The sequence below is a fragment of the Enhydra lutris genome, unplaced genomic scaffold (assembly GCF_002288905.1).
Source record: "Enhydra lutris kenyoni isolate GAN:26980312 unplaced genomic scaffold, ASM228890v2 scaffoldscaffold5, whole genome shotgun sequence".
In the NCBI taxonomy this organism is placed as follows: Eukaryota; Metazoa; Chordata; class Mammalia; order Carnivora; family Mustelidae; genus Enhydra; species Enhydra lutris.
In genome coordinates this window covers 8,056,159-8,075,629 of record NW_019154089.1, presented here as the reverse complement: position 1 = coordinate 8,075,629, position 19,471 = coordinate 8,056,159, and the positions used below count along the sequence as shown (strand labels likewise).

The window sequence follows — 19,471 nt, the reverse complement described above, 5'->3', positions numbered from 1 at the left end:
TGTTTCAGAGCCTCCTTCCTCCTCCCTCCTTCTAGGTAAAAGTGCCTATCACAAGTCCCAGGCAATGCCTAGTTGTCATCATGTCTGACTGCTGAGCTCTCAGAGAATGAGGGTGGCCCAACATGACAGCCTCTCTGGGATGAGGCCCCCAGCCAACCCACTCCATCCTTGCTACGTGGCCTCCTTGGCTGGGCCGCACAGTGGACATACTTGGCCATCTGAGAATAAGAAAGCCCTAGAAAAAAAGGATTCAAAGCAGACTCCTGTGAGTGTGTTGAAGTGAACAGAAGAACCTGGGCTCTGAGCCCCGGAACCACAGTGAGAGACTGTACCCTAGACACTTCAGGGACAATTTAAGCACAAGCCAAAGGAAATCTCGGTTCATTTAACAGAGAACTAAATCACAGAACCTGTTGTTCCGGATGTGATACAGGGTGAGAAGAAGCAGCTTGCAAAAACATTCTACAAATTTTTAGGTGGACAGCAGACCTCGGCAAAATCTGAGACATGTGAGAATGCCCTCCACTACAAAATCGTGTCCCCCAACCCTTGTTCACAGAACCAGGATCTGCTGCAAGGGGGCTGAGGCTGTCAGGCCTCATACAGTTCACATTAAGAAGCACAAGCTTTAGGTGTTCCTCCACAGCGGAAGACACCAGCCTCAGACTTGGGAGGCACACAAAAATTCTACACCATCTTAAAGATGCCACATTAGAATAAAAGGCCAAGGGCCCAAGTGTCCTGATGTAGTAAGTGCCCTGATCCATGCTCAGGCTGAGCAGCATCCACATGCTGGACACAGTACGAGGCACTGCCCTCTCACTTGAAACTCTTGTGGATTGGGTCCATGGGCAGCTATCCCATTAAATGTTCCTTTCTCATCACCTTGCCTCAACTAGAGCACCCAGGTGGCTCCCACTCACACACGCTATTCCTCTGTCTTACTCAGCTTTCCTCTGACCATTCCAGTTCACAGAACACCTCCTCCAGGAAGCCCTCTGGCCTGAAGCATCCTGTCCTACCAAGTGTCTCCTGTGTTTCCTACCAAGAAGCCACAGCCTGGTACTCCCTCCGAGCGCAGCACTCACCACACTGTTCTGGACCTGGACTTTCCTCTTCAATCCGTCTGCCTCACTGGGCTACAACTCCTTGCAGTTTCTGACACAGAGAAGGGTCCGTCTGGCGAATTAGTTAACTAGTTACCGCAGGTCTGCGCAGCTGCTGAGGAAAAACAAGCACTTTGGAAAGAGATGTCTAGAGGGGTTAAAAACTTTCTCAACCACCAGCCCGTTTCACAAGCACCAAGCAGGACCCCGCCGGGCCAAGGCCAGAGACTCCCAGCCTTTTGGAGGAAGGAAGGCGGACCTCGCTAACATTAAGCGGCCCCCCGGGGCCCGGCAGAACGCCCCGCCTCCGCCTCTAACCTCTGGCCGTGCTCGGGGCCAGGCCGCCCGTTCCTGTTCCCGGGGAGCCTGACGAGGCTGGGCGGCCAAGTTCCCCGCCCCGCCCGGCCGGGAGCGGATGCCTAGGGACCGGCAGGAAGGGCGCCGCTGACCTCACCACCCCGAGCTCGGGGAGGGCTCGCAAGCGGCGGGACAGGAACCCAGACGGGAGGAGAAACAGGGCGGAGGGCTTGGAGCTGCGGCCCGGACTGCGCGACCCCCGGCCCCCAACTCCTGGCTCCGCGCGGGCAGCACGCACCGCCCGCAGCCCCAGGACCCTGCACGAGCCCAGCGGCGGCCCCGTCCGCCGAGCGGGAGGGGCGCTCACCTGAACACGCGCGGCTCCCGGCGCTTCCAGAACCTCCCGCGGCGGCGCCCGGCCGGCTCAGCGCCTCCTCCCCGGGCGGCTCCGCCTCCCGCCGCGGCCGGACCCCGCCCGCTTGAGCCGTTGCCACGTCCCCACCTCCTGCGCCCCTGCTGGCCGGCCTTCGCCCTGGCTCCGCGCCCTGACAGCCTCGGCCGGGGGTCGTCCCCGCCTGCGACCCCAGGGAACGTCCCGGCTGCACTGCGCGCCGGAGTCCGGCGCCGGGCGCTGGGAGCGGGCGGGGGCCGCTATCCACGCCCTTCATGCCGCCGGCTGCTTGCCGCACGTACGCCGCGCCCGCCTCCCCAGCCCTGCTCCACCTGCGGGACTCGGCCCTCCCTCCTTCTCAGCACCCCCGGCTGCTGCTAAAGGGCCCGCCACCGGATCCTGGCGCGGGTGCGGTGGGGAGCGCCCCTGTCCGCATGCGGACTCCCCTGGCCTCCGCTCCTGCGCATCTCTTCAGGGGTCCTGCTGGGCACACGCGCTCCTGCTGACCCTCAGCATCATCATCACCTCTGGATTACAGGGGCGCGGGGGTGGGGTGGGGGCCATCCGGGCCAGGGGCCCGGGTATCAGCTAAGTGGATAGACCCGTGGAGAAGACCTTGAAGGCGACGAGAGACCCGGGGTCCACCCACAGGACCAAGATCCCGAAGGGATTCTGCCTGTCCCCAGCTCCTGTATCAGGCACTCGTCCTGGTGACGAATGTGTGGGTGATGGGTTGATGAGAAGGGGACCAATCAAAGACTGAGCAGGAAGGTGGCATATTGGGACCAACTCTTGGTTTGCCCAAACCTTTTCATTCAACAGGGGCCAAAAGCAGTGGACACCTCATTTGCCTAGGCCGGTGTGTGAGGGAGTGAAGGCTGGGAGGTAGCAAAAATCTCAGCCCGATTTGAAGGAGGCCCTGGCGGCCAAGCAGTTTCCCACGCCTGCTCTGTGAACCTTCCTGGTCATGAATGAGGGGAAACACGGTCTGAGAATCTCATCAGGGAGCTAGCCCAGAGTGGGAGGTGCCCCGCCTCTGCCCGGGCTCTGTGGGGATATTCCCTGTGGCACTCTGTCCAGGCTGGCGGCCCAGCCGTCGGGAAGGCAGGAGCACACACATAGAAAGAACTACACACTGCACACATAAAATAAGGAACAAGCCACTGTTCTGACCTGCGTCAGCCACCAGCCAGAGCTCCACTAAAACCAAACAAACCTTCCTGCATCTGCTATATCCTGTTAGGACACAGAAGCCTCCCTCTGTCTGCCCAGATTTCCCTGTCCTCTCCCCCTTCTCAGGAGCTTGCCCTGTGGATCAAACCTTCTCTCTCCTGAAGTTTCAACCTGCCGTTCTCAAATGGATCCTTCCCTTGATCTAGAAATATATTTAAGCCTCTAGTGTGGAAACAAAACCCTCATTCGACTCCACCAACTACTGCAATGTCTCTCTCCTTTTCCACCCCAGCAAAAGCCCAAGACAGAACAGTCTGTCAATCCTTGTCCTCACTTCTCCCACCCCTCAGGCTCCTACAGTGGGCTTTCTGGTGTGCTCACAACACGAAACCAGCTCTATTAACTCTCTATAACTTCGGAGCCTCAAAAACCCAATAGCCTCTCTTCAGTTCTCCTCTGCTAAAGGCCCCAAACAGCATTTTACACCCTGGAACTCTCATTTTCCTTGGTTTCCATCGCCCTCTCACCACTTGCCCCAGCTTCTTCCCTCCCAGTACATCCTCCCCTCTCCTTCTCCTCCTTATGCAGTAAAGTTCAGTCCTCTTCTCAAAGTTCAAGTCTGAACCCAACACTCCAAGCTTAGTAAACAGCACTGTTCTTAGGAAAAATCCTAAAGGTGACCTGTAAGGCCCTACATGATTTGGGCCCTGCTCACTTCTTTGGTCACGCTTGACCTTCTTCCCATCCCTCTAACGGACGATTCTCCCTCCCCATCACACTCCCAGGCCCTTGCACATGCTTCTGTTTTTGCCTAGAAAATCTTCCCTCCTCCCCAATTAAATCCTTCATGTCCCCTTAGAGGGATTTTTCTTATGTCCCCGGCCGGGTCAAAACCTTCTTTAACAACCTCTCAGAGCCTATGTGCTTTGTAACACTTGCCATAGTTGATACAGTTGAATGATTATTTGATTAATGTCTGCCTCCTCCACCTGCCTGGGACCTCCAAGAGTACATTAACTGTATATTTTTGCCCATGATCATATCCGCTGCTCTGATCACAGAACTGGGCTCAATAAATACTTGCTGACTACATGAAGAGATGGGTGTCTCTTTAATCCCTTACTCCACCACACACCAGTATTCAAAGGCCTGGCTAAGTCTTCCACAGGCCCTCAGAGTCCTGTACTGCAGTCATTCCTTAGTGCCTGAATCTTCTGTCTCATAAGGATACTTGCCATTGAATTGAGGGCCACCTCCATAATCAAGATGATCTCATCAGATTATCCGAAAATTAATTACATCTGTAAAGTCTCTTTCCAAATAAGTTCACGCAAACAGGGCCCAGGTATTAGGACATGGTCGTATCTTTTTAGAGGCCACCATTCACCCCACTACCCCTGACATTCTGTCATGCCCTCCAGGGACTACTGGGCCTGGGTAAATCCATGACACTCAAGTCTGAAGCTCTAGCCCAGGCCCATTCCAGACCCACATAGCTTTTTATTTACAGCTGCTTGGTCAGTGAATTAATTATTTCCCCAAACCCTATCCACACCCCGGGACTGTTTCTGCTCCAGCATTTTCTGTGTCTCAGGAAATGAAATGAACATCTCCCAGTCATTTCTGTTTTCTTCCCCACTGCATTCGCCCATTATAGATGTTACCTAGTGGACTAGACTTGTCTGCCCACCACCACTATCCCAAGGGAAGGACCTGGTGTCTCTCCAGAAAATATGGCAAAAATACTTGGATACCTCCTACTTGGTAGATAGGTAATGGGATGAGATGTGTGGGTGCAGTACTTCCCTCCAAACAGAGGCCTCCTCAGGCTGCCCCTGATTCCCCCGGCTTACCTGTGATCTCTGGGGAAGGGGAGGGGGGCAGGCTGCACTGCTTGGCCCTGAGGCCTCCCTGGCTGCTAATGACTCTTGCAGACCTGGGCAACCACACAGCAGCAGTGGTGGCCTGGCCAGAATTTATGAGCACCTGGTCCCACCATGAAATTCCCTAGAGCCAGGTCCCCAGGGTCAATCAGTGCTGCACAGAAGACCTTGTATACGCTGACACACATCTGTACATTTGCAGCACATTCAACATACAGCTGTCCACTGGACTCTGGGACCACCACCCCACCACTCTAGTTTCTTCACTTGAGGCATTGAGGAAAAAGACTGCGTGTCCCAGTTGACCAGTACTTTGACTCCAGTCTGGCAAAAGAGGGCCTCCCAGGTACTCTGATCCAGGACCAGCTTGGTGCGTGACCCCAGAGAAAGGAAAGAGAATCTGGCAGAATTTCCAGGTCTCTGTGGGGCCAGCCCTGGACAGAGACAAGTAGGTCCCCAGAAAGTGCTCCCCAAATCCCGAGCCCATGTGGTTCATACAAAAAATAAGACAGGCCCCATGGAATGTCCCTTCCCAGCTGCCTCCCCGCTGGACCTCTGCAGCCCAAAACAGCGGAATCACCACAAGCTGGGCTGTCATTAAAGGGTGGAGAGAGGAGTCCCAGGGCCTTTGGAGCTGTAATTACCCAGCAGGTCCAGGGCAAGCCCTCGTGATAAAGATAGTAGGCTTAGATTTTAGCTTCCCTCCTCACTGCTCACGACTTCCTTCCATCCTTGGCAAGAAGCATCAGCTGGTGCAAATGCCCAGAGGACCTGAAGTTAGCTGGGTATGATGCTTACAAATCCTGATATTTTGATATATACAGATAAATCACAATTTAAAAAGTCATTATTATCGTAACACAGAAGCCCTTCATTCATCCTCCCAGATCCTTGTGCCCAAATTAAGATTGGGTAGGGATTACGTATGAGCAAGGATGAAGGGAGAGTTGGGATAGCTATTGGACATCTGACTTAGCTACTTTCTAAAAGGCTGAAAGTGCAGTGGCTTTACTATATTTTGGTTTTTTTAAGGCCTTGTCAAAATGTCAGGCAGCCAACAGAGAAGAAGGTAGGGGAGAAATGAGAGGTAAGGCTGCAGAGGTCCCAGGGGCAGATGACATGGGAGGAGTTTAGGAAAAGCACCCCAAGGAGAGAGGAGGAGGAGGAGGAGCAGAGCCTGGAGGTGATAGGGAGGGAACAGAGTCTACATGACAGGTGATGGTAACCCGAACTGAGAAATGGCAATGCATAGAGGGAAAAGTGGGTAGACTTGACAATTACAAAGAATTAAAATAGGAAGGGCTGTGTTCATTCACTCATTGGTTTATTCAACAAACATGTAGGGGCGCCTGGATGACTCAGTCAGTTGAACGCCCGACTCTGGATTTCATGGGACTGAGCCCCACACCAGGCTCTACGCTTAGTGCAGTCTACTTCAGATTCTGTCTCCCTCTCCCTCTCATTCTGTCTCTCTCTCTCAAATAAGTGAATAAATAAAATCTTACCAAAAAAACCCACACACATTTATTAAATGTTCCTTCACCCTATTCTGAGCTCATTTTCGGGGATGAGAACCTACTTCTCATCCACAATGAGGGTTTTTCACCCTTGGCTCCTTCTGCTCTGCTCCCAGAGCAGGTCCTGCTGAAAGCAATCAGTGGCAGCCCCCAGACAGCACAAGAATGAGGGGCTAGTTGACTACCCACAGAGAACACACCAGCAGCCTTCGAGGTTTCAGACTGACAAGGAATCTTAATCGCAATGTCTGATCTCCTTAATCACCAGACTCCTTCCTCCAGGAGGTAACCACCCATTTAATGATGGTTTCAACACTAACTCACTAATGTTACCCTTCCTCTCCCTGTGCTCATATCCCCTCCTATTTTTCAATGAATACATGTCATCTTGCTATAGTGATACATGTTTGTAAGTTACCTCATATCCCTTTTGGAGTGAGATGGGTGTCAGGCCATCTGTGAGTATCCCTAGCCCAGTCTCATTTGTGCAAATTCTGTACTGTGTAAGTGGGGAAGCTCCATTCCTATCACAGATATTATAGATTTACATATTCATTACAACAGCTTTCCAGCAGATCAAAAAGAAAGTGAGTTGAAAAGTGGGTATCCTCTACTAATTGGTACAAAATCACCATATGCTTATGTAGATCCACGTCCAAGGAGCCTGTGTCACCCATGTGACTGAGGCCCGCTTACACCTGCCTCAAAGACTCCAATCTCTCCTGTGGGCTCTCTACTGCACTCCACTCTCTGGCCTGTATCTGGTCTGGTTGTGGCTTGGACCCTCCCCCAGTCCCTGGTGTAGACACTGTCATCCAAACCTGGTGAGCCCTGTCCTCTGCCCCTGTGGGACACTGCCTGGGACTCCAACATATCCACCACAGGAAGGCCAGAGTGCTCACTCCTCTAGAGGCCCTGACCACCTGACACCACATCAAACATATTCTAATGTACCGATATCCCATAGAAGTACATTTTATTCTTGTCCAACAAGAACATGGCTGAGCCAGGAGGGACTAGTCTCCATGACATAATGCTACATTTGCTAGCATTTAGTATTTATACTTTCTTTTCATAGTTTTGCACATTTTTTCCTATCCCCAGCACCTGTGTGAACCTATGAGATGCCTGATGATCCCTGTGCCTCTGGCGCCTGAAAGATACAACAACTTGGCCCCAGCTTTTGGTGGAAGGGTCCTTTACCACTAGACATATAGACACACGCAAACACATGCACATAGGAAGGTCCAAGCATGCACACGCTTGTGGAACTTGGCCTCCCCTGTGAGGAGGAAGAAGCCCTCTGCTCTGTACTCTGGCTCTGCCCTTAAACTTGACTCGTATTCAGAGCTTGATGTTGACTTTGAACCAGAATCTGACCTGATCCCTGATCCTGAGCCAGCCAGATAAGACTTGGGATCAGGAAGATGTCCACCTCCATCATCTACAAGAATCAGAGCCCAAAGGCGAGTAGGAATGCCTAGGACAAGGATTCTCCCTGGCTGAAGAGTAAGTAATCCAGCCGGTGAAGGTGGAGAGACGGCTTTCCCACAACGGCTGGGCCATGAGACACTCCGGGGTTTCAGTAGTCCTAGAGGCAAGCCATGCTCTCCCACCCCAAAAGCTCCAGGCCAGGATGTTCCCCTACCCTCAGCAAGACCTGGGATTTTCTCTTGTTCTATCCTGGGACACCAGCAGTTATCTGTGTCCCCAGGCAAAGACACAGGGGCCTGAGAACCCTTGGGGGAATTCTGGTCCTGCCTAGAGAGCTGCATCTGCAAAAATGAGGACCACCAGCAGAGGGTGCCTGGAGCCCACCATGGGACACCCAGTTAAAGAAGCAGTCCCTGTCTCTTTCAAAAAGCCCCCCAGGGCCTGATCCAATGCCCTATCTTTCCCACCTGACAATGTTTAGCCAGAACCCTTGCTCAGAGCTACCTAAGCTTGAGCAACTGGGGACGATGGAGATGTTTTCATAGACAATGATCAATGCTGCGACCTCTAGTGGTGGGGAAGGCAGGAAAGATATGGGGAGGATCCCAAAGCCCTTACTCAGCCATGGGTGACCAGGGTCTTTCACAGCCAGTTAAGCTAACTTACATTACAGCTTTACAGGAGGCTCAGGGCATAGGAGCCAGTAGGCCTAAGGAAAAAAACAGTAGCACACTGAAGTTAGGAAAGGAGATACGGGAGGCAACTGACAGGATTCTGGACATATCTAGAATATTCTGGCTCCTGTTGAAATGAGCCCCTGGAAGAGAGGGGCCAGAGGAGCAGGAACAGGCAGTCCTTATGTGGGTTCTTCCAATACTCTAAGCTGTTTCTGTGATTAGGCAGTTAACATATGGAGCACTTCCCTGTACCAGATGTAGCTAACACTTGACGGACTTGGACAATCTCTGCTAGTCTCTTTAGATCTGTCCTCCTCTCCCACCTTTGCCCCGGCTCTGTGACCCTGGCTGCTGACCTGTGTGGATGACATCAACCAGTTCTCCCGCTCTGCGACGTCTAATTACGTCCAACCAATAGGGAATAACAAAGAAACATCAGTCAGAGGGAGGAAATGGATTTGGGGGAGGTTGCCTGCAACCTACACTTGTGGGCCTGGCTCAGTGACCTGTGTAGCCTCAGGATTGTCTTTGAGATGCCCTGGCCATACTAAGGAACAGCCAGACCCATCTGTTCTAGAAGGGCTTCCACACTAGGTCACTCAGCCTGAGGCCTCAGAAGCACACTACACCCTCACTCACCCATAAATTCGGAGAAATTTGTTCACTGGGCTCCTTCTCTGATAATTCCTCCTTTCCACAGTCTTCTGCCCCTAAGTTCTAGCCTCTTTGGCGTTCCTGAACTCCAAACCCATCCACCACCCCATCTCCTGTCTGGTAAGACTAATGCTTTCTGCTAGGTCTCTCCCTCCTCTCTCCCATGCAACAATGTAGGAAATGCCCCCAGGGGAAAAGCCAGGGTAAATGTGGAACTCAGCACATATTATTTCATTTTCTCAAGGACCACAATCCTTCAGTTCTTACCTGTATTGGTTGTTCTCCAATGTCCTCAAATTGTTCTTTATATATATATTTTATTCAATTTTTATAGTTTTTTTTTTTTGGCAGGGGGATTAGTCTGATACAACTTACCATCATCGCCAGAAATAAGGTGTTATTCAGCACCATTCTGATGCCAGATTAGAAAGAACTGGAGATGAGTAGCCCCTACTAGCCCAGCTGCTTTCAGCTAAATTAGATTCCTAGACATGTGTGACATCACATCCACATCCTGAATTAGGGCTCCCTATTTTCCTTTCCTTTCCTTTCTTCTTTTAAACTTTTATTGGATTCCAAACATGACTGAGTAATTGGTAATAAACTTACTTCCCTACTGTAAACAACTATAAAACTAGATAAAACATTTATAGCAACTGATTACAGGCATTGGACATCAAACAGCTTTCATCCTCGAGAAGGGAAACAAAAGGTGAATTCCACATTCACCAAAGTTTTGCCTGGGGCATTTTCCAAACCATGGCAGAGGGAAGGGGAACCCAAATAGTGCAATGGTCTCATTAGGTGAAGGTACAGATATCAGAGATAAAAGATGAAGAGTTGGCTGAATTTGAGGAGCAGGGCATCAAAGAAGAGGGAACCACGTGTACAAGGAGCTCTAGAACTATGCACAGAGGTTGTCTTGAGATTTCGTCTAAGTTGCATGTGAGCACAGAAAGGACCTTTGAGGACTGGTGGTTTAAAAACTCTGGCTCTGTGGGGTGCCTGGCTGTCAGTGGACCATGCTACTCTTGATCTCGGCGTCCTGAGTTCCAGCCTGATGTTGGGTATGGAGACTACTTAAACAAAACAAATCAAAACAAAACCACAACTTCTGGGTCTGTGAACTAAATGGGGATTCCAGAGGTCACACAGTGCTGAGACCTGTTAAGGCCAACCAGAGTGGAAAGACCTTGCTGGACATGCTGAGCATTTAATTAAAATCACAGAAAGTCCATGCCTTAGGAATAGGAACTACTCTAGTTATTTTATATGCACTGCTTTAGACTCAGCTGAACAATCAAGCCTAAAATCAAGCCTTGACAGGATCGTATCGAGCCTCAGGTAAATTTACTGCCTACCATAACAAACTTAGCACTCTGTAAAGAAGACAGCATAATCCAGACTCTCAACAATGTACCATCTACAGTTCCCAGCATGGGATCAAATATTACCAGGCACGTGAAGAAGTAGAGCAATATAATTCCATAACCAGGGAAAAAAATAATGCATAGAAATAGATCCAGAGATAATAGAGATATTGGAATTAGCAGATAAAGACTTTAAAACAGCTATTGTAATATATCCAAGAATTTTAAATGGTAAGATGGATATAATAAACAGATGAGTCATCTCAGCAGAAAAAAGGAAACTAAAAAGGAACTAAATGGAAATTCTAGAATTGGAAAATATAACATCAAAATTAAATTTTACTAGGTAGGCTTAAGAGATGAGGGGACACTGAAGAAAACAAGTACAGTGAAACTGACATCAAGCCAATAGAAATGATCTAAGTGGAAACATAGAAACATGTACAATAGAAAGAAAAAGAAAAAAAGAAAAAAAAAAAGAAAGAAAAAGAAATGAAACAAAAACAAAAAAGAACAGAACCTCAGTGAAATGACAGTATCAAGCCATCTAATGTACATAAAATTGGAGTCCCAGAAAAAGAGAGGAGAAAGAGATTGAAGCAAAAACTAAAAGAAAAAAGAAGTGACTAAATTCCTAAATATGGTTGTTAAAATTATTAACTTACCACCGTCAGAAGTGTAGGATAAAATGGGATAAAAGCAGAGGAAACCACACCTAGCTGCATCATAGTCAAATATCTTAAAACCAAAGATAACACCTTAAAAACAATGAAAAAACACAAACCGATGACATTAAGAGGAACAATGATAAGAATTACTATTTACCTCTTGTCAGAAGTTAAGCAAGCCGAAAAACATGGAAACATAGAATGATATATTATACTATGAAGAAAAGAAAAACAACATAGAATTCTATATCCAGAGGAATTATCTTTAAAAGGGGGATGAGAAATAAAGATATTTTGGGATTAATTAAAAAAAAAATAAAAGTTAAGAGAATTCATCCCCACTGTACCTGCACTACCAGAAACGTGAAAGGAAAATTTTAAGGCTGAAAAGAAGCGATATCTGATAGAAATTGGGCTCTAGAAAAAGAACAAAGACTGTCAGTAAATATAATAAGTAAATACAAAATGTTTTCTTGTTTCTTAAATTATTTAAGACAACTGACTGTTGAAAGCAAAAACAGTAACTATGTACTATGTAATAGTTGATGACATTTGTAGAAGTAAATGTACAAGGATGCTAACATAGAGGGAGTAATGGCAAGTATGTTAAGGCAAGATTCTTACATTATATAAGAAGCAGTATTTATCCTTTATTCTTTGCCTTTATTTTCCATGTCATTATTGTTTTTCTAGTTAAAACTATAACAAATTTATGTAAAATTAAAACTAGACTAATATATAACCTAGAAAATGTAAATGTCCCAAAGTGCTATTGTCAACAATAACAACTATCAGTAGTGTACACTGTATTTCTGATACTTTTTATCTCTATGTAATAGAAAAACATTTAAAATGTTTACCTTGGGGTTCCTGGGTGGCTCAGTTGGTTAAGCATCTGCCTTCAGCTCAGGTCATGATCCTGAGGTTGTGGGATTGGGCTCCCTGCTCAGTGGGGAGTCTGCTTCTCCCTTTCCCCACCCCACCCCGACTTGTTCTCTCTATTTCAAATGAATAAAGAAAATCTTTTTTAAAAACAAAAAAGAAAAATGTTTACCTTGATGAAAAAGATGTTCATTATAAAAATATTTATCTGTATTTTCTACCAGCCCTTGTGTTTAAGTATATAAATAGTTTGTGAAAATATACATGTTGGAAAGATGGCGAATCAGAAATTTTTTTAAGATGTTATTTGTTTATTTGAGAGAGACCCAGAGTGAGCAAGCAAAAGAGAGAGAGAGAAAGGACAGCCAGGGGAGGGGCAGAGAAGCAGACTCCCTGCTGAGTAGGGAGCCCAATGTGGGTCTCCATCCAAGATTCTGGGATCATGACCTGAGTCAAAGGCAGACACTTAACCAACTGAGCCACCCAGACACCCACAGTGAACCAATTTGTGATTCATTTTATAGTGTGGAGAAGTACATAGCATGTAGGATTTTAACTGTTTTATGTGTGTGTGGATAATAAATGGCCTCAACCTGATTTAATAAACTACTCTTTATCCTCTAAATTAAGATGCTTCCTATATCACTTACTGTGAACTCTCTTTTGTTCCACTGATATATTTTTTCCCCTGCTGTGGAGCCACCACATTCTTCAATTATTTACTTTAGCTTTATCACACGCTGGATGCCTATAAGGGCAAATCCTACCTTATCAGTCTTTTCACCCAATTTCCGGTTTTTCATCTTTTGTGTTGCCAAACCCAATTCCAACGTGGAAGGATCCCCCAACACAACACCAAGTGATTCTCAGACACCAGCAGGGTGTCCAAGAATTTAACTTGATTCTGACATTACCTACCCAGAGATTGCACGAGATTCCACAGGTTAAGGGCTCCGTCCTACTTCAGGCACTCCACCCCATACTTCAGATACCGAGTGGTAAGCCCAGACTGTTACCTGTGTTTCTGACCTACTGGCTATAGATTGTGGCAGTTCTATCAACCTCCTCCTTCAGTACTTTTAATTTCCTAGAGTAGTTCATAGAACTCAGGGAAACACTTACTTAACATTTATCAGTTTATTAAAGGATATGATAAATGATATGAATTGGCAGCCAGATGCAGAGATAAATAGGGCAAGGTATGGGAAAGCGCTCAGAGCCTTTGGGCCCTCTGCAGGCACTCAACTGTCACCCACCTCCCTGTGTTCCCTACCAGCCCAGAAGCTCTCAGAACCACACATCCTTTTGGCTTTTTTTTATTTTATTTTATTTATTTGACAGAGAGAGATCACAAGTAGGCAGAGAGGCAAGCAGAGAGAGAGAGAGAGGGAAGAGGAAGCAGGCTCCCTGCCTAGCAGAGAGCCCGATGCGGGACTCGATCCCAGGACCCTGAGATCATGACCTGAGCTGAAGGCAGAGGCTTAACCCACTGAGCCACCCAGGCAGCCCCATCCTTTTGGCTTTATATGGAGGCTTCATTGCATAGTCATGATTAAATAAGTTATTGAATATTGGCAACTTAAACCTGTCATTCCCTGCTACCAAAGTTGGAGGAGAGGGGGTGGGATAGAAGGTTCCAATTTTCTAATCACCTGGCTGGTTGCCCAGGCAGCCTGCCCCCCCTCAATCCTTGGGCAAAGATCAAAAGTCACCTTCATTAACATAACAAAAGACACACTTACTGCCTTTATCACAGGACATTTCAAGGGTTTTTTTTTTTTCTTTTCAGTCTAACAGTATTTATTGTTTTTGCACCACACCCAGTGCTCCATGCAATACGCGCCCTCTCCAATACCCACCACCTGGTTCCCCCAACCTCCCACCCCCTGCCCCTTAAAGACCTTCAGGTTGTTTTTCAGAGTCCATAGTCTCTCATGGTTCACCTCCCCTTCCAATTTCCCTCAACTCCCTTCTCCTCTCCATCTCCCCATGTCCTCCATGTTATTTGTTATGCTCCACAAATAAGTGAAACCATATGATACTTGACTCTCTCTGCTTGACTTATTTCACTCAGCATAATCTCTTCCAGTCCTGTCCACGTTGCTACAAAAGTTGGGTATTCATCCTTTCTGATGGAGGCATAATACTCCATAGTGTATATGGACCACATCTTCCTTATCCATTCGTCCGTTGAATGGCATCTTGGTTCTTTCCACAGTTTGGCGACCGTGGCCATTGCTGCTATAAACATTGGGGTACAGGTGGCCCTTCTTTTCGCTACATCTGTATCTTTGGGGTAAATACCCAGTAGTGCAATTGCAGGGTCATAGAGAAGCTCTATTTTTAGTTTCTTGAGGAATCTCCATACTGTTCTCCAAAGTGGCTGCACCAACTTGCATTCCCACCAACAGTGTACGAGGGTTCCCCTTTCTCCACATCTTCTCCAACACATGTTGTTTCCTGTCTTGTTAATTTTGGCCATTCTAACTGGTGTAAGATGGTATCTCAATGTGGTTTTAATTTGAATCTCCCTGATGGCTAGTGATGATGAACATTTTTTCATGTGTCTGATAGCCATTTGTATGTCTTCATTGGAGAAGTGTCTGTTCATATCTTCTGCCCATTTTTTGATATGATTATCTGTTTTGTGTGTGTTGAGTTTGAGGAGTTCTTTATAGATCCTGGATATCAACCTTTTGTCTGTACTGTTATTTGCAAATATCTTCTTCCATTCCGTGGGTTGCCTCTTTGTTTTGTTGACTGTTTCCTTTGCTGTGCAGAAGCTTTTGATTTTGGTGAAGTCCCAAAAGTTCATTTTTGCTTTTTGTTTCCTTTGCCTTTGGAGACATATCTTGAAAGAAGTTGCTGTGGCTGATATCGAAGAGGTTACTGCCTATGTTCTTCTCTAGAATTCTGATAGATTCCTGTCTCATGTTGAGGTCTTTTTTCCATTTCGAGTTTCATTCTTCTACATATAGCTGTCCAGTTTTCCCAGCACCATTTATTGAAGAGACTGTCTTTTTTCCACTGTATATTTTTTCCTGCTTTGTCGAAGATTATTTGACCATAGAGTTGAGGGTCCATATCTGGGCTCTCTACTCTGTTCCACTGGTCTATGTGTCTGTTTTTATGCCAGTACCATGCTGTCTTGGTGATCACAGCTTTGTAGTAAAGCTTGAAATCAGGTAACGTGATGCCGCCAGTTTTACTTTTGTTTTTCAACATTTCCTTAGCAATTCGGGGTCTCTTCTGATTCCATACAAATTTTAGGATTATTTGCTCCAGCTCTTTGAAAAATACCGGTGGAATTTTGATCGGAATGGCATTAAAAGTATAGATTGCTCTAGGCAGTATAGACATTTTAACAATGTTTATTCTTCCGATCCAAGAGCACGGAATGGTCTTCCATCTTTTTGTCTTCTTCAATTTCTTTCATGAGTGTTCTGTAGTTCAAGTCAGGATCTCTGGCTGCTCAGCCAGGAGTCTACTTCTCCCTTTGCCCCACCCCTGCCCCCCTCCCTGCCCATGCACTCTCTCAAATAAATAGGAGAAAAAATTCTTTTAAAAAATAATAAAATAAACTGCGAAGAACATTTCTTTCTCTTCATGGTCTTCCAACTTTTTACTGTGAATGACTGGTAAATTTTATCAAATGCCTTTCGAGATGATCACAGGGTTTCTTTTTTTCATTTTCTATTAGTCAGTGGATTTTCTAATATTAAATTAACCTTTTAATCCAAGAAAATCTCCAAGTTGGTAACTATTTTAACATACTATGGAAGCGAATTTGTTATATTCACAAACTTGATGGATCTGTCATTTTCTTGCAGGGGCGATCTTGGTGTTAGAATAATAAATAGATCTCACAAGGATTATGGAAGCTCTTCATCTGTCCCTGGCTCTAGAACATCGCAGTTCTGTGAGGGAGAATGTTTGTGCTCCTTCTCTGGGCCAACAATGCTTCATGCTTGAATGCCCAATGTCACAGCTCTTTGTGGCCAGCTGGTCTTAATCCTGGACACAGCTACTTCTCAGGGCCTACTGGTCCCAGGGTTTTGGGCAGCACCCATTCCAACACTCAGTGCATCTCTAGTCCAGACCTGCCATTTTCTCTCTCTCTTCCCTGAGATGAGACAGCTCTTGTTTAATTCTCAGCCCATAGAAGTTGTCATTACACATTCTTTTGAAACTTCTGGCTTCTCACTTGGGAGAGGCATGTCCCCTCCCTGATGCTTAGGCAAGTCTGCATTCCCACAGATTTGCTGATCTCACAGGCAGCAAACAACCTGATCAGGAGTCCTCTCAGTGGGGGCTCAAGTCAGATGTTTGCTCCTACCCTTGTGGGTTGGTATGAGAGATGTGGGGCGTGAGTGTGGCCCCCAGCCCTGTAGGCTCCGCCGCTCATTCCCCACTGCTGAGCCTGGCTCTGCACAGCTATCCACCTAAACTTGGAAGGGAAAATAAGTGGAAAAGGATTTTGAAGATTCTTGGGAGCCAAGAAAACAGCCACCCAGGACATGAGACTGCCTCATGGGTCCTACTCCAGTCCATTCTCACCATGGGCCTAAAGCAGCCTCAGCCCAGTTTCACCCTTGCTGGCCCGGATCTGGCTCTTCCTGCTCTAATCCCCGTGGCTCCCTGCACCTGGATTCCCAGACTCCAGGGCCAGCCAGCAGCTGCTGCACGCTGGTGGCACAGCTCTGCCCCACTCTCCCAGCAACACAGGCAGCCAGGCTCATACCAGGTGGCCACAGCTGGGGTGTCCCAAAGCCAGGCCCGGAGGTGAGGTCAGTCCGAACATTCCAGCCTGTGACTCAGCCACAAGGGGAACCATGGGCACCACTTGGCAGTGCTGTGCACCACTGGGCAGGACCCTTCACCAAGACCAATCAGTGACTAAAGGAGCTGGTGCTGCATAGGAGAAGGCAGAAAGTATAGAAAGGACAGGGCTGGGAGGACAGGCTAGAGACAGGTCTAGGGTGGCTGGACTCCCAGTGAAGCCTCTGCTGCCTCCACAAATCTCCCTGTGGGCCACAGGACTCCTTGGAGCAGGGGACAGAGCCTAACCCATACCAATGAAAAAATCATGGGGAGTGTCTGCCTGCCTTAGTTGGTAGAGCCTGTGACTCTTGATCTTGGGATCATGAGTTCAAGCCCTATGTTGGGTGTAGAGATTCCTTAAGTAAAGAAAGAAAAAAAGAAAATCGTGAGGGGGTGGGGACTGTGGAGGTCCAGCCTGAGAAAGGAAGAGCCAGGAAACCTAGAATTTAAATCTTTGAAATTATCTCCAAATGATGTTCTACATTATATATGTGGGTTACAGACACTGAATTGTTGAGACAGTAAAACAGTGCCTGACACACAAAAGACTCTCAAAGCTATTTGAATATTTTATGGAGTAAAACTGAATATAATACTTTGTGGAATAAATGAGCAAAGCATAAACAACATAATTCTTAAAACACAATTTTTATGGGCTGCCTGGGTGGCTCAGTCAGTTAAGCATCTGCCTTCGGCTCAGGTCATGATCCCAGGGTCCTGGGATTGAGTCCCACACTGAGCTCCCTGCTCAGGACTCAGTGGGGAGTCCTGCCTCTCCCCCTGCTTGTTTTCTCTCTCTCTAACAAATAAATAAATAAAATCTAAAAAAAAAAACAAAACAAAACAAATAAAAAACACTATTTTTACATTATTTCCATTTTTATTTTTCTGGTAGCCTAGAACTATGGAAGTGGCCTGCACCTCTCTAGCTCTCTGAGGGGCCCTGGATCTCAGCTCTAGAGGTAAGGAAGGGGAGGACGGTCCTCATCCAAGAGAACAGAGTGCCCCAGCCTAGCCCTGCTGAATGTGTCTGTGGATGGGCAGACCAGGACAGGGCTGCAGTCCAGGCCCAGGCAGTGAGTCCCACGCTGATGGTTAAGCAGTGTGTGTCTGAGGAGCCCCGGTAACTGGATTCCATGAGGCCCATGCTTGTTTCCTCTTTGTTGTTCCTTTGCTTTTGGTGGAAGCTTACCCCAATCTGAGAGCCATGTCTCCCTCCCTGGGCTGAGGAGGGGAAGGGCCTGCACCCCTGCTTGTGCCAAAGCATGGTGATGATCAGGCCAAGGGCAAGAGTGTCCAAGGGGCAGAATGAGCACAGAGTCCAGTTGCTCCCCGATTCTTCTGCTGCTCCGGACGAGCTGATTTATACAAGGAGGTACCTTCCCGCACAAGGCCCAGCCTGGCTGGCTGATAGCAGCCCCCATGTGTCAGGAGAAGCTGGAAACCTGAAAACCCCTGGGTTGGGCTTCTATTTGGAGGATACAAGTAGAATTGAGACATCTGGTGCCACGGAAGGCTGGGTGATCTAGGCAGTCTGCCTGCACCCCCTGGCCTGAATAAGAAGTAGGATGGAAGGTAAGGACGGGGGAATCCTTGTGTCTGGGCAAGACCATGGTGCCTTTAGAAGCTGTCTTCGTGAGGCCCCAGGGGCACAACACTCAGTCCTACTCAATCTCACCACCACCGTTGCTGCCAGCCTCTTCTGTCACTTCCCTGCCTAAGCTAGTGGAGCTACCTCTGGTTCTCCCATTGTCTGCTGCCTCCCCCTTGTGTGCGAGGGCACTCCTCCCAACACTCGCTCCCAAGCCTTAGGGCCCAGGCCTCCCTGGGCCCAGCTGGGTAAACCGGCCCCCGCCCTGCTGCCTGGCAGCCCCTTTGTTGGGACCCAGAGCAGACAGGTTTTCTCCGTGAAAGTGGACACAGAGCAAATCTGACAGGGGTGCTGCTGGGGGTTGCAGGTCTGACAAAGACATGTCCTGTCCCTGCTGCAAGGGGCATGGCCTAAAGCCACCAGGGTAGGGTCAAAGCCCCACATCAACTGCTTAGAAGATAGATGAGCTTGGGTCGGTCACACGCCCTCCTGACAGGAACTGGTTCTGCTTTTGCGCCTGTCCTGGAACCTGGCTCAGAGCCAGGAACTAGGCTTCAATTGTCAAAATCAGCTTTGTCTCCCTTGGGCCCACAGAGACTGCCCCCCCGACCCGCCCCACCCTGGGAGCCCCTAGCCTCTCGGGCCCCGGGGGAGATGCGGCAGGGTGGGAAGTCCCCACCACACCTCCAAGTCCTGTTAATCAGGTCTAGACTACACACACACAGCAGGTACTCTGTGTTTGTTGAGGGATCGAATGGCACAAAACTGGAGCTGGGAAACTCCCTTGGTTGCAGGCACGCCCTCCCCTGTGTGTTCTGTGGCACCAAACACAGCTCAAAGGCCAGCTTTGTTACCTCTCTGACAAAGTCCTGTCCACCCAGGATGTGTGGTGCATCAGTCTCCATGGGCCCCATAGGCCACAAGACTCCAGGTTTCCTTTTAGATATTGCCTGGTGCCCATGCTCCTGGATGCCTCTGTTCCTTTCAGATCCCCTCAAACCCTGCCT

General features: G+C 48.1%; 1 protein-coding gene across 2 annotated transcripts in view; it reads right to left on the bottom strand.

Moving 5' to 3' along the window:
• LOC111141223 (prolyl 4-hydroxylase subunit alpha 2) overlaps positions 1–16,164 on the bottom strand; it is a 48,892-nt gene extending 32,728 nt beyond the window's left edge. Inside the window, exons 1-2 of one of the 2 annotated variants that reach the window (XM_022493636.1) lie at positions 16,153–16,164; positions 1,089–1,218 (exon numbers count right to left, since the gene is read on the bottom strand). The gene's annotated coding sequence lies outside the window, so the exon portion shown is untranslated. Of the gene's footprint in view, positions 1–1,088; positions 1,219–1,770; positions 1,822–16,152 lie in introns of those variants that run through there. The other variant, XM_022493635.1, reaches the window with a different exon arrangement.
• Between the last annotated feature and the right edge of the window lie 3,307 nt (positions 16,165–19,471).